Here is a 14,510-nt window from a genome sequence, read left to right on the forward strand (position 1 = left end):
AACACCACATCACCTGAGATTACTGTATCAACACATTAATTGCAAGTTAGCGGACTCACTGAACTGTAAAATGCTGGATAGAAATACTGGCTTGCCTATGCCTGAATCAAACATAACCTATGAAAAATGGGAAAAAATAAAAAAGAGAATAAAAAATTGTCTTGACGACAAGGACATTGTCAGATAAGTGGAGAAGGGCAGTCAGAGAGCTATTTAGAGTGACGGTAAATGGCCTTTTTACCATTCCAGCTACCCCTGCCCCCCTTCTCCCGTTTAGGGATGGCATTAGAGACTGCAGACTGACATACATTTTTTATAGCTTCATAAAGTCGTCCAATGACCAGGTCACCCTTCTCATAACTAGGGAGCAGAACGCTTGAAAAAAGCCATTCATCACCATGAAAGGGCCTGCTTGTCCAAGCGCCTTCAAACATGCACACAGTCTGGCAAGAGACGCTCAGCACAAATGCTAACGTACTTCTGCCACTAATGCCAGATGACCTTCTCACATCTATTAGCGGGCTGGCTGACGCAGAGGGCAGACACGAGCCCTCCTTGTCTACTGTGAAGATTTCAATGACAAGGAATAGAAAATATCATGCATGATAATGGCTGTTGCCACCAACACTGCAATCTTGGCCGTTTTTTTAAACAATACAAGGTAATGTCAGGTGAATGTGAAATAATCTGTGATTAATTACACACACAAGAAATCTTTGTTTCCAAGTATATTGCCCTGTAAATTAGTTGTTATTATAGAGGTGCAGTGAGAGGTAATATAACAGAATAACATGACATGCTTTTTTAAATGTGTCCCCTTTGATTTGGCAAGTCAGAAGGACCTCCGGTGTAGAAGTGGAACGCCCCTCGCAGACAAACCATCAGACCACCAAACCCCATTAGTGTGCAATTAGTGACAGCTGGTGGGTTGTCAGCTTGGTAATGGCTTCAAAAGGAGTACCCATGGAATACAAAAACCACCAGTGATGCAGTGGTTTAAACCTCGGCGATAACAGTCAAAACAGAAACCTTCTGCTATCCTGACACACACTGATCTCAACTATTAGATCTACATAATGTACCACACCATGTTACTTAGAACTACAATTTGAATTACTGCTGGGGTTTTTTATTTCCTTCCAGTGCATGACATTCTAACAGGAGTGAATGAATGCTGGACCCTGTGAAAATGTAGATATATTCAGCTAATCTCATTTTACTCGAAGGTGTGCTATTTTGGTGCTCTAACAGTTCCTCCCTCTTGCTGGCCTTTCATTTCAAAAGGAAATGCAAAGCTATGCGAGGCACAAGAGGTGGACGGACAGAGAAGAGGAGGGGAGAAGGAAGGAGAAGGAGGGGGTTGAAGTAGTTTAATAATTTATTAAAGAGGGAAAGAAGGCAGCCAAGGGGAACAAATAGTGTTTCTCCCAGAACCAAGCCCCTCTGACCCCAGCCCTGCGTACCTGAAGCCCAAGCCCCATCGCATTAGTGAAATTCTTATTTGATGGCATTTTAATATTCTGCCTTGATGACTTTTTAGCAACATTTACTTTCGGAGGTCTCGAGCGCTTCCCCCAGAGGAAATGAAACATGTCAAAACCCATTACGAAAAAATCAAAATTTAAATACCTCAGCCGTGTTAGCGGTAATACACACAATCCCCACCGCTCAGAGGCAAGGCTCACAAACACTCATCTGCTTGCCGGCTCGTAATGAGTCTGTTTGATGGGTAAGCGATTTGTGGGTCACCGAGCATACGTTACAGATCCAATTTAACCCTTGATTGCTTGTACTCTGGAGGACCTGGGAAAACGTGTTATTGAAATTTAATACCAGATCATTTCTTCTTCCTCCCATGCAGGGACAAAGGTATGCTTACATGACTCCTTCGATGGCCTGTGCAGATGGGGGAGGCAGTGGGAAAAGGCAGCCAAGGAAGGAAGGGAGAGACAAGACAACAGAGAAAAACAAAGACAATTTTATGCATGAAGGTAATCCTTGATTCATCTGCAGGTCTTGCTAAACACCAATCCAATTAGCCCCTGAGGGCACTACACCGAGCACCAACTCAATTGAATATGTGGTCTCTATCATGCGATATATCTCTGTTATAATAATGTTTATTGCAGTTCACCACTGATTACTAGCGTTGACACTTAAAAAAGATGATTCATCGCGTAAAGGAATTCATATTCTTCTATAAGGATGCTCCTCTGTTAAGGGGCAGAATATACCAGGATGATAAACACCAATATACGCTGTGGGATTTCTCATAAACAAATGTGGTTTTATTTAGATTCGCTATTACTCACCAAAACATACTGTAGGCACCCTGGAGGGCAAACAAACAGGCACTTCCTGCCTCGTACAAAAATGTCAAAGTGAATTTTATTTTTGAAGAATGGAAATGAAAAATCAGCTTTTGGTGTTTTTTCTTGCAATTTTTGCTGCCATATTTCTCGTCATGTCTGCACCAAACTGTCAATCAGTGGAGAGGCATGAAACCAAGGAGCGTAATATAGCTGCACATTAGCATTATTGCCCTTCATGGTTAACAGAAACGTACGTCACTCACACATCTGTGCTTATACAGTACAGGGCATCCTTTCACTGGGATGAATATTTCTATAATATTCAAAGCTTAGTGTAATTAAACATCTCTCAGCTACAGGGATGCTATAGTTATCCCTAAAAATGGTTAAACAAAATTGTGACATTTTTTTAAAATCACTTTTTAAATAAAGCATCATAGTTAGAAATTCCTACAGTTACAATGTAGGACATAAACTGTGATTGAAAGTTCCAATTTTACACCTTGTATCTAAAAACGTGTTACTTTTCATCATTTCAGCCAAAGACATTTTGTGTGCTTCGGTGTTCATTGTTCAATTTGCTCAGCTGTATCCCAGATGAGGAAAAACTGCGGTTAGGATTTTTGCCAAGCAACAACATTAAGGTTAAAGACAATTAACATATTGCCCTTTTATAATTTATTCATACCTGTGGCGAAAAGAGAGAGGAGCTGCGTGTGTTGCTTAAGTATCCCTGAACAAGACACTGAGCTTGTATATGATGAGTCAGTATTAGTCACTCTGAATAACAGCTTTTGCCAACAGCTTAAAATGTAAGTTGTCAGCCGTGAAAAGTTTTGGGCTACAACCAAAATCTCCTGATGTTTTGAGTTGCGGCTTAGGAAACTCTTTACATTTTTAACATGAACACTACTGTTGAAAAGATTTAAAGCATTATCATACATTATTAAACAGTACTGTCTGAATCCTTTTTGTTACATTTAATTTCAGGAAGTCTGAATAATGCCAGAACTCGGACGGGCAGAGAAGACTTAGTGGGAAGAAGCTAATTGAGAGCTCAAGTGAGCAGTCGGCAGGCTGGCATGGCTCATTCACAGTATTTGTCATTAGACCTGACTGCAGGGAGAGAATAGAGTGCACTGCACCATTCGTGTGTAACCAAGATTTATGCTAATGTCTTCCTGCATATGCTTATTCTACATATCTATATTAAACTTAATAGACTGTTACATTGCTTCTTAACCTCAGCTTCCATACATGATTACCTTTTCTGATTTCTTTGCAAAATGGCATATAAACACGGGGCAGGGATTTTATCAGCGTGTCAGTGAGTTTGTTTCCAGTGGCAGCCCATGGCTCTCATAATCGTTTTGATACTTCAGGGACTCTATCAGAAATGCTTGCCTAAGAGGCAACAGTTAACATGTCACTCTATAATTTACCAGGAAGCACTGAAGAACGCAGGATTTTTATTCAATATTCTCAGACATGAATGATATATTACTGTAGTTCTTCGAGAAATAAGAAACATTATTATAGCATATTTTAATTATACGCCACATGAGTCATGTTTTTAGGATCGCTTTGTACTGCAAAATTCTAAGCATTAATATGCATGTGCACTATTTACAATGTACATATTTTACACTATATAAACTTATAGAGGTAGTTGCTAAATGCAATTCAGTTAAAGCTGCACAGACAATTATTTCAACAATAAATAAAATGACTGCATGTAATGTGAAAAGTTTGATCATGGTGACAAACCTAGAGATAAATACTACCAGCTCTGCAATTCCAAACGTAGCCATGAAGCATTTTAGCATCTTTCAGCATGTTGTTTTGGTTTGGCAGTACAAAAAATGCCAAATTTGGGTTCAGTTTCACCATTCTCACCAGTGGAAAAAAAAAAAAAACATTTCACCACTATACACTCAATAACAGACACTCAATTATGAGTAGTGAGGCTCCAAATTACTGTCAATTTGTAGTGGTCACATTGGCATCTGTAAAATGCATCACTATGAGGTCGCTATAAAGTGAATAAATTTGCACACTGAATTCAGATACATAAATAAAATGGCGAACAGCAAATGCAATTCACTATATAGTAAATAGAGAGCGATGTCACACATAGATACTTTTTGCTACCTGCGCTGCAAAAAAACAGTTGCCAAAGTTAGCTTATGTTATTCAGGTGGATGCAAACATGACATCAAATGAATGGAGAGTGTCATCCAAAGATGAACAGCAGCATCAAACATGTTGGCAAATGATCTAGAGTATAGGCAAGTCTCAGAAGATATGTGTGACAGCTACGTTGGTCCACAGCACGACAACATAATATCTTTACGAAAAAAAGATTGTAAAACTGTGAGGTGCTTGAGGCAGCAATCACCAACCTAGCAACGCAGAAAACCAAAGGATTGTGTTATGCGTTTGTACAACTGAAACCATGATTTTTTTTCCTGAATGTAAACAAGAAGTTTTGGTGCCTCAACTTAACAAAGTGGTTTTGTAGCACAAACAAAAACAAGTGAAAATAGAAATCAATGCTCCCACATGGGTCTTGACTCCAGCTTAGACCACATCTACTCCATCATATGCATTTTTTTAGCGTAAAGAGCAAGAAACTCGCAAGTCATCCAACAACTGCACTATTTGCACTATGGAACAACACAGTTAATTTCACATTTTGGTGTGAGACAGTGTTGCTGAGTGCCATATGTTAAAGTGACAATTTCCTCTAGTGATAGTAGTCTGTAAGAAGCAAGGGAAGAAGTCAGGTGATGCCATCACATGTAGGGAGGAGGTGGAGGGATCAGAATCACACTATAATACAGGATACCTCTGCTTATTTTCAGTTTCCAGCCAGACAAACACGATTGAATGAGCATTACAGCAAAAAATAGATTTAAAGTGTTTCAGTGAATGTATCGCTGACTTTACACAAGATGGCAAATTCGCAAATTATATATAAACAGTTCACCTATCGCTACCAGTACAGAGACTCAATCAATAACAAATACGTGAGTTATGCTGGAGAGGTGTTTCAAGGAATATCTATGGTTTTGATTCTTTTCTTAAATTGATCTGGCATGACTCTGGTTTGCCACTGGCATCCATTGTAAGTGAAAATCCAAGGTTGTTGGAACAAGCTAGACATTTTTACATCCATCTCTCAAGTTCACCAAATCCACATGTAGGACTAGAATACTGCTATACGACAGACTGTTGCTAAATGTGAAAGTGTCAAATTAGGGGGCCATGTTTCCATGTGGATGTACTTTGGAAGCATCATGCTGGTGAGATGACTTTCTCCAGAGGTACAGAGAGGGGTATTTATCACCGGTGCCCATTTGGCATTTTGGTGACATGCTCTCTGCTGAAGTTGGAAGAGAGCCACAGTTGGGGTGTGCCATTGGCAACACAACACTACAATTTTGGTGTCAAGGATGAAGTTGTTCAGCAGTGACCGCCATCTGCCAATTACACAAGCTAGAATTATATTTTCAGCTGAAAAATAATTTTAATTAAGCTGCAAATATAATGTTAGCAAAGCAGAATGTTGCCAGATTCTACTGCATGTCGTGAGATTTTTGTTAAACATGCAAGCATTACTCGTCCAATTTTCTTTCAAAGACTTACTGATGTGAACAAAGAGACTCCAAAGGCTATATTATTTTTATTTCTCAACTCTGGAGATTGCTTGGACTACAAGTAAAATAAATTTCATTTCCTTTATTATGACTGCTAGTCCTTTTTTTAAAAATTCTGTATACTATTAGAAAATGAGGTTAATTTCTTTACTGAAAATAACTTTGCAGATGATGGTTAACTGACGCCAATGGGGAAAAAACGCCTTGTAAAAGCTAGGTATTTGTTAATTTCCACTAAACATTGCAACATTTATGTAGTATATCACTAATTATATCACAGTAAATGAAATAGATAGCTACCTATGGCTTAGATGGAGCTTTTATACGGTGTCCACACGATAAGCTACAGGGAGCCATGCAAAGCTGACCAGAGATCCACTTGCACTAAACAGCCCCCTCAGCTCTCACTTTACACACTATACACTTTCAACTCCCTTTTCCCCCCATACTACCCATTTTGCCAGGCTCTTGACTTACAAATTGCTGCTTTAGACTTGGTTTCATTGTAACGGCTTTCTAGGGAAAAGGGAAGAAACATCAGGAAAAAAAAGCCCACTCAGGACACTTATGCCCCCCATGCAATACAGCAGAGCCGCTCCTTGGCTAACAGTCAGCACATTGTTTCCGCTTGTCCCTCAAAGTAATAACCTCAGCACTGTCAATAACCTCTCTATCCATTCTCTAACCTTCCCATCTTTTCAATCTACTTGGACGACTTCCAAGAACCATGAAAAAAAGTTAAAATGCCCTGGACATAAGCCCTCAATGGCTCAGCATAATTCCCTCTTTAAATGTAAGACAAAAATATCAGGGCTCTTTAGCATGCCAATGAGACTGCACAGAGAGCAGTGTTCCCAGTGGACGGGTGACAGGAAGAAGGGTAAGTCCCTCCTTGGCAAAAAAAAAGAAGTACTGTGTAAAGGAAATACATTGAGCAAAGCAACCATTTGAAGCGACACAAACACACAGTCAGCTGCAACAGTATGCTAATATGCAGACACTGAAGCTTTAAACACTAACTTTCTCTTAAACTTTAAAACTACGTGTTTATTTTACTACAATACGTCCAGCACAGAGTAAAATGCTTCATCATATAATGTACAGTATCTCAGCAGCACCACTCCACTCAACAGCCTTGTACAGTCCATCACACTCAATATGCAGGGCTAAGAATTAAACAGAGTAATCCAATGAGATATTAATTAAATTATTGTGGGGTTTTCACTTAAGTGCACAATTTTTTAAAAATAATTGTTCCATAAATTATATTTTCCAGTACATTTACTTTAGATGGATAATTAATTCCTGGCTTTGCCCTTTTTAGTTTGATTTTGTTTATGGAAACTGGAGAATGCAAATGTCTCTGTGTTTCTTTTTGTTACACACACATTTAGCTGAGCTTTGAGCCTTGCCAACATGTGATACTAACTTACTCGACTGACTTTTCACACATGACTTAGAGACTCAAGAGGGTCGCGGCCAAACAGATGTATACTGGAGTGATAAGGAGGATTTTCTCATAACGATGGACATGTGGTACAGTCGCATATTTTAAAATTTACTACATATGTAGTTCAGTGTCTCTGTGGAGTTACTGACCAATCCTTCGTCAATATAACAATATACAGTGACAATAAAAATCACACTATGTTCAAACACATGCATGAGGTTAGACAGGAAGTGATGAGTCCATGTCTTACCATAGCAAAAAAAAAAAAAACAATTTACAGCCAAAAATAATTTAGTTTAGTTTTCTCCATTAAGAAAAATACTTCAACATTTTGTAGTTACAAACTAACTGCAAATCATGACTCAATTCAGCTATTTTTTTTTTTTAGCTCAGTGTTGCATTTCATCATTTAGCCTGTTTGCTTAAAGAACACAACTTTACTATTTGGGTTTAACTCTCACTGTTCTCAGAAACCTTTTTTCCAGCTGCAGTAACCAGACGTTTTCAGCAAAGTTCTAATAAAACCCAACAAATTCTACCTGCACAGTACCTGTAAACAAAGCTAGCACACAGATAGAGACGATGTGCTCCGTCAAATGAGGTCATGTTTACCATGTTCAAGAATTGAGTCTATAAAAACTCCCTCCTCCTGTAGTATTTATGATCTCTTAACCCTGTGATGCACAACATGGGTCAAAAGTGACCCATATTCAATGGAAAACGGGTATCTCTTGACCCATGTTGTTGAAATTTTCTGAAACCTCAGACTTCACAATTTCGAACATGACTGTTGATGTTTTTTATGTAATGTAGAGGTGAAGGAAGTTCATTCTTCAGTGGATGGTAAGTAAATTTACCGAGTAACCCTCATAATTTTAAATCCTAAACAATGAAAATGTTTGTGTTCTCGACTGACTCTTTTTATTAAGCCTTAGCATTTCCTACATTACCTTACCCACTCATTAACTTGCTAAATGTTCAGGTTTGGTGGCTTCTAGACACCAGCACTAACATATAGCTAATGCTAACGGCAAATACTTTATGTACAAGACTTCTCATGCACTAATCACAAGTTCCTTTGGAAAGCAGCGATAGTTGACAATTTACCTAAAATGCCAGTCCACTCAACCACCTTATAGACTCCATAACACTTAGTAGAGATAAGGATTTAAAGAGTAATCCAATGAAATGTTTCCCTGAAGTACTCCAAAAGGATCTTAAGCTGCTAATTAATGGAACTATTAAGATCCTTTAAGAGGCAGTGAAGAAAGAAGTGAGCTAACCACCAAGTGGACAGAAAGACAGCCCTAAAAGTTGGCAAGAGTTTGCTAATACGCTCAACTATGTTCATAATCTGAATAAGTTAAGTGAAGCATGCTGAGAAATTAAATCCGAATATATTCAGGAGCTCATCATGAATAATATTTAGTTGGTCAGGATTCAATGTTGTTTCACAGAATGGGTAATATTTGCAGCAGGAAATCTCTTAATACAATCCTGATGTAACTTCTTGGCTAAATATTGTGTCAATAGTAGCTGCAGCTGGTAGATTTACTTGAAAGCAATGTTGGGCAACATAGAGGATCTCAAATAAAGTGGAAACCTTCAGGTGAAATCTGAATATTAACATTGAAACTTCATAAAAATGTGAGAATATTGGACATGAACAGGTCCGGTCCAACAACATAGTCTATGCACATACACAAGTGGCACTAACAAGTCCACCTATCACATAAAAAGCTGACATTCCCTGAAAACACACAAAGTGAAATGACAGATGTCAAACACAAGCACAGATATAAATGTACCAACATACATCTTCATATATACACATATAGTAATTGGTTCCAGCGTGTTTTGCCTTTATAGCTTGCTGCTAAAAACAGCAGCTCATTGCCTTCAGCATCATGTTGAGGCCACATTATCATTTCACAAGGCAAAGACAGAAGGCAACACATGCCCAGCGCTGTCCTTTGGTCCTTCTGATTCAAAGTATTCATCAAAAAGCTGCACTCTCCCATGAGCTTACTGCCATATGCCGCTGGAAAATGTCACCAGTAAAAGTCAGAATATTTCACTGGTTTCGGAAGTGCATTTGATATTTCTTGATACAAATACTGGAAACTGCATCTCATACCTTGGAGTTATTTCAGTTTGTTAAGCAGTTGACATGAGGCTATTGTAATCCATGACCTTTATATCTATATAACAGGTGCAATCCTGTTGTGTCCAGATTAACATTATCATAATCTGCCCTACATTTAGGTATAACGTTACTAGGCTTTTGTATGAAACAACTCAAACTAGTATGAAGTAACTATGGCAACCATTTAACAGACATTTACTTGACATTGGGAAGACATATGAAAACTCTTCAAGAAAAGCAGCTGAACATAATAGGATTATTTTTTGTAAAAGTGACAGCATAAAGACAACAAAAGATACACTATGTCATCAGAACCACGACTCACAATAACTGGAACTAAATACTGTGCTGCAATAAGTCATTACCCATTCTTAGCTCATAGGAACACAGACTTTTCTTTTGACTAAGCTTTATATATTGTTGCATATTTAGTAAAGCATCTGGTCAACTCTGTTGTATGTCAACATATGCATGGCTTGTAGGTGTTTTCTTTTGCTTTACCTCTCCTCAGTCAGTTAAATTAAGTTTAAAATCAGTATAATTAAATTAAGTTCATGTGCTGTGTTCAAAGAAATCAATTCATTATTTCAAACACATAAGTGTAGAATATTTGCTGTAACATTTTTCTACCAAAGAAAGAAAATATCCTACATGTGTAGGATTTTGCAATTTTTTGCAAAGATGTATTACTTTTGTTGTTGAAATAATATTTTTTCTCATGAATTATATCCAAAATATTGGCAAAAAAAATACATAAAAAATTAGGTAAACCCACACTTTGCTCGTCAGTACTTCAGTCACTTTACTTAAAATTTACAGCAGCACTGAGTGTCAAGTGAAATTTTACATTTTTCACTTATCAGGAATTTATTGGACAGGACATACTATGAGCTCTCCAGTCCGACTCATCACTCTCCTTGCAGATGTACCCTTAGCGCAGAGGTTTTAATCCTATGTTCACACTAGCAACAAAGTTACAAAGCGTAGCAGGCTACATGGTCAGAGAGTCACTTGCTCAAGTGTTTGTTGACACCGACTGTTCATGTCAAAGACAAAGAAACAAAAAGCACTGGGCTAATGGCCACTTTCTTCCATTTTTTCAAATAGAATGGAGGCGCAGACTGCAGGAAGAGATAAAGGAAGTGAAAATGGTAAAGCAAAAACATGTAATCGGCTGACACCTCACTGTAGAGCTGAGAAAAGCTGAACCGAACTCAAGTTTGATTGGTAGTGCGTCAGGTCGGTCACACAGCTACATGTGTCAGGTGTTAGTTTGTACTGTCAAATCACTGGCTTTTACTAAAAATGACTCGTGTATTTTCACCAAAAGACTCAGCACTCCATTAGGCAGCAAAAAACTGTGAAAACAACAACACAAGGCTGTTGGTGGTTAGTGATGGAAAATTACTAAAAGTGTCTGAGAACTTGAATGTCCAGTTTTCTTAATGCCTCCAGATCTTTAAAAATAATAATAATAATAATAACTGATTCGTGAAAAGACTTGGAAGAACTACAAATGACAACTAAATATACTTGCACTGCAAGACTAGCACGGTAGGTATCTCTTCCAAATTTTGAGTTTTTATACTTCCATATGTATTTTCTATTGTGTGTGACAATTACAGTCTATATTTTACAAAGAAATACAATATGGAAGTACTGTAACTGGTTTTAAATGGAACATGAACATGCAACAGTTACTGCGCTTTAGTTCTCTAAGCCTACTTAAAATTGGAACAATAAAAAATAATCTAAATAAAGGTAGACTGCCAATGGCACGTGAGAAAATCTGAATTTCTGTGATGTCTCCAGTCTATATCTCCTATGTCCTAGTGTCCTTGAAAATCCCCATGTAAATGCTTAAATAACCAGGAAATTCAAGCAGATGTGACACCTCCAGATTATTATATTATAATTGGTTTTGAATACCAGAACATGGGTCCTTCATGACCATTCTTCTCAGATATCACTGGAATGCGTTCTACTTGATAAGAGGGCTACAGTTTGCATGATGGCCCACTGTGGAGCACAAAATTCAGGTGGGAGGGATAATGGTCTGTTTTAATTGCAAAACTGGCAGTGGCAGACAATGAAATGCACCAGTGAAAGCAATGTACACACTTAAGTTAGCTTTGTACCAAGAGATGTTCAGGTTATATGTAATAAAAGGTGTTCAATTCTTTCCTAATTTGAACAATAATGTTACAACTGCTCCCTTCTCATTATCAGGGTTTTCAAAGAGGGACTGTTTGCCAGCAACCAGCTGAGAATAATAGATTTTTTTAAGGGTTAAAATTGGTGTTTTCCTTATTCATGCAAGGACAGAGAGACAGAGAGCGGTAACACTGTTCTGCGTGTTAGATGAGGGAGCTGTGCCGTTATCTGCTGATCCCAGAACTTCCCTTGGAGCACCGGAGTGGGTCTGTATCACGTAGTGCACCCTGCACTGGGACTGTGCAGCCTGCTGACAGGAAAGCTCGATTAGCGAGCCACAAAGAGGCCAATATAGAGGAGCACTTCCTCAGCCAAAAGGGGTTTGTCCGGAGAACACGCTCCAGCCCTCTTTCCTGACAGGGGACAGTGACAAACACACACACACACACACACACACACACACACACACACACACACACACACACACTGGCTGGCCCACCTTGGGGGAATGCATGATGGATTGGGATTTGGTTTTTCCGACACGCGTGCATGCAGGAATCCCAACACACAACATGACACACACACACACACGTAGAAGAAGCCATGCAAATACATGCACCCGTTTTTGACAGGCAGAGTGAATGTAATCTTTGTTCCATTACCAAAACACAACTGTAACATTGATTTGGAAAGTAACAAAGTTTACGTTTTTCAAAGAATGCTGGCAGTCGTCCAGAGAAAGAGATGAGTATGTTTGGACTGGCCGCAGCCCTGCGCGTGCTGCCTTCACTCAGACAATGGGATGTAGATGTGGAAGTGGGCCTGGGCCAGATGAGGAAAACGAGATAGCAAGGGTGGGATGAGGGGTGGAGGTGAGCTGAACACAGACTGGTGGGCTGTTATGGGACCCTGTGGCGGAAGGGCATTGTTCAGCAGAGGAAAAACACAACAACAATAAAAAACAACTCTTCCTGAATCTTTTTATATGATTATGTAGAGAACAATTGAGTGGGTGGGATCCGCTACTTTGAGGATATTGAAAGAAGCCTCTCCTTTGAGACTTGGAATGATCCTTTCACACCTTACCCTGGAACACAAGCAGGAAAATAAAACAATGTGAGCTGCTGAGCAAGAAGCCTATTGATCAAGAACAGTGTGTCCATTGAGAGAGATTACAATGGCCTTTGGCCTGTGACACATTAAGCAATGAACCAAAGGTTAATGAGGGGAAAACTGAATGATAATCAATGTATTTTTTTCTGAAGATGCTGCATATTATAAAGCATAATGGAAAGTCAATCAGTATGAAATCAAAGTTAATCTACAATGAACTCATCGCTGGCCATTACTTGGCAGAAAGTAAAAATAACTTGCTTACATAATGCACAGAAGCACAAAGATCCATGTATCTCCCAGAAAAAGTCGAACCTTGTGTTCATAAGATTGTGTATTGTATGAGTGAACATGTAATAGACAGAATAGTAAGTTCAGTGTGTGTGTTGCATGCGTACGTGTGTGTATGACTGTATGCTGGCCACATAATGTCTAGTTCTGTGTTCGACTTTTTCAGATGATTCTGCTTGGTTGTAGATTTCACTAACCCTAAGGTCATGCACCTGATATACCTTTGAATCCTGCTGTTTGCTGGAGTGTAGAATCCTCTCAGGGGAAAGCGGCGTCCAGAGATAAGAGTGCGGTGTGATGCTGCGCATCTTGGCCCTCAAGGCCTAGACATTGGTTTTCTCTTCATCTTGTTTTCACATTTTTGCAGCTTTCCATTGATTTGGTACAAGCTCAATTCATGGCCAGTTCAAGGATTGTATTAGCTGGTGTGCTATTGTCTGTATACAAACAGTTGGAGCTACAAGCATTCATGAAATCCAAATTTTATCACCATAGATTAATGTAGACGTGAGTTATTCCCTTCTCATACTTGATTAACATCGTTACAAAATTTATAAACACAATGAAAACCGTATATTCTTGGTTAAAGTTTGTGGTCAGCTTCATTTGGAACAACACTTAAGGCAATTACTTATGTCTTTGATTATTGTTTTGGTGAGAAAGATAACCAGCTTTTCATCAGTTTAAATAAAATTTGACCACATGACCAGTTTGATTTTACTGTCTGAGCATTTGTGAGATTACTGTTCAGTGTGTTTGATCACAGCAATGTGGCTGCTTTGTGAATTAATGCTTGGGTTGATTTCTTTACAACAGCTTTAGCTATATACACCGATCAGCTTCAACATTATGACCACTGACAGGTGAAGTGAATAACATCGATCATCTTGTTATAATGCACCCCAATTGTGTGCAGTCAAATAAAGGCTTTACAAAAATATTAGATATTGATTAAATACGTTTACTAGCAGATTGCAGACACATTAAAGCTAGAGTAGGCAGTGTTGTTTTAGTAACGCTGAACAAAAAATCCAAACTAGCCTTTCATGATATTGTAATTTAGGCAATCTGAGAGAAAACTAGACTTCTGCATCTGCTGGTGGCTCCGTTTTCAGGTTTTAGAAAATGCAACCTCTGACAAGACATTTTAGCCAATCAGTGTTTTTCACCCAGAGCAGGTGAGACAGTATAAAGAACAACAAAGTCTGCAGTGAGAGCAGATGTGGAACCCACAACAGGTTAGACTAAGAACTTTCTCTAAGGCGACAGGTTGAAATCCTACGTGACGCCCCAAATTAATGTTGACTTTCAGCTTAAATATCGCGTTATGACTGGGGGAAGGGACTTACAGAGTGGGGAGAGGGAAAAGCTGGAGGGGAAGGATG

The sequence above is a fragment of the Amphiprion ocellaris genome, chromosome 3, assembly GCF_022539595.1.
Source record: "Amphiprion ocellaris isolate individual 3 ecotype Okinawa chromosome 3, ASM2253959v1, whole genome shotgun sequence".
Classification (NCBI taxonomy): domain Eukaryota; kingdom Metazoa; phylum Chordata; class Actinopteri; family Pomacentridae; genus Amphiprion; species Amphiprion ocellaris.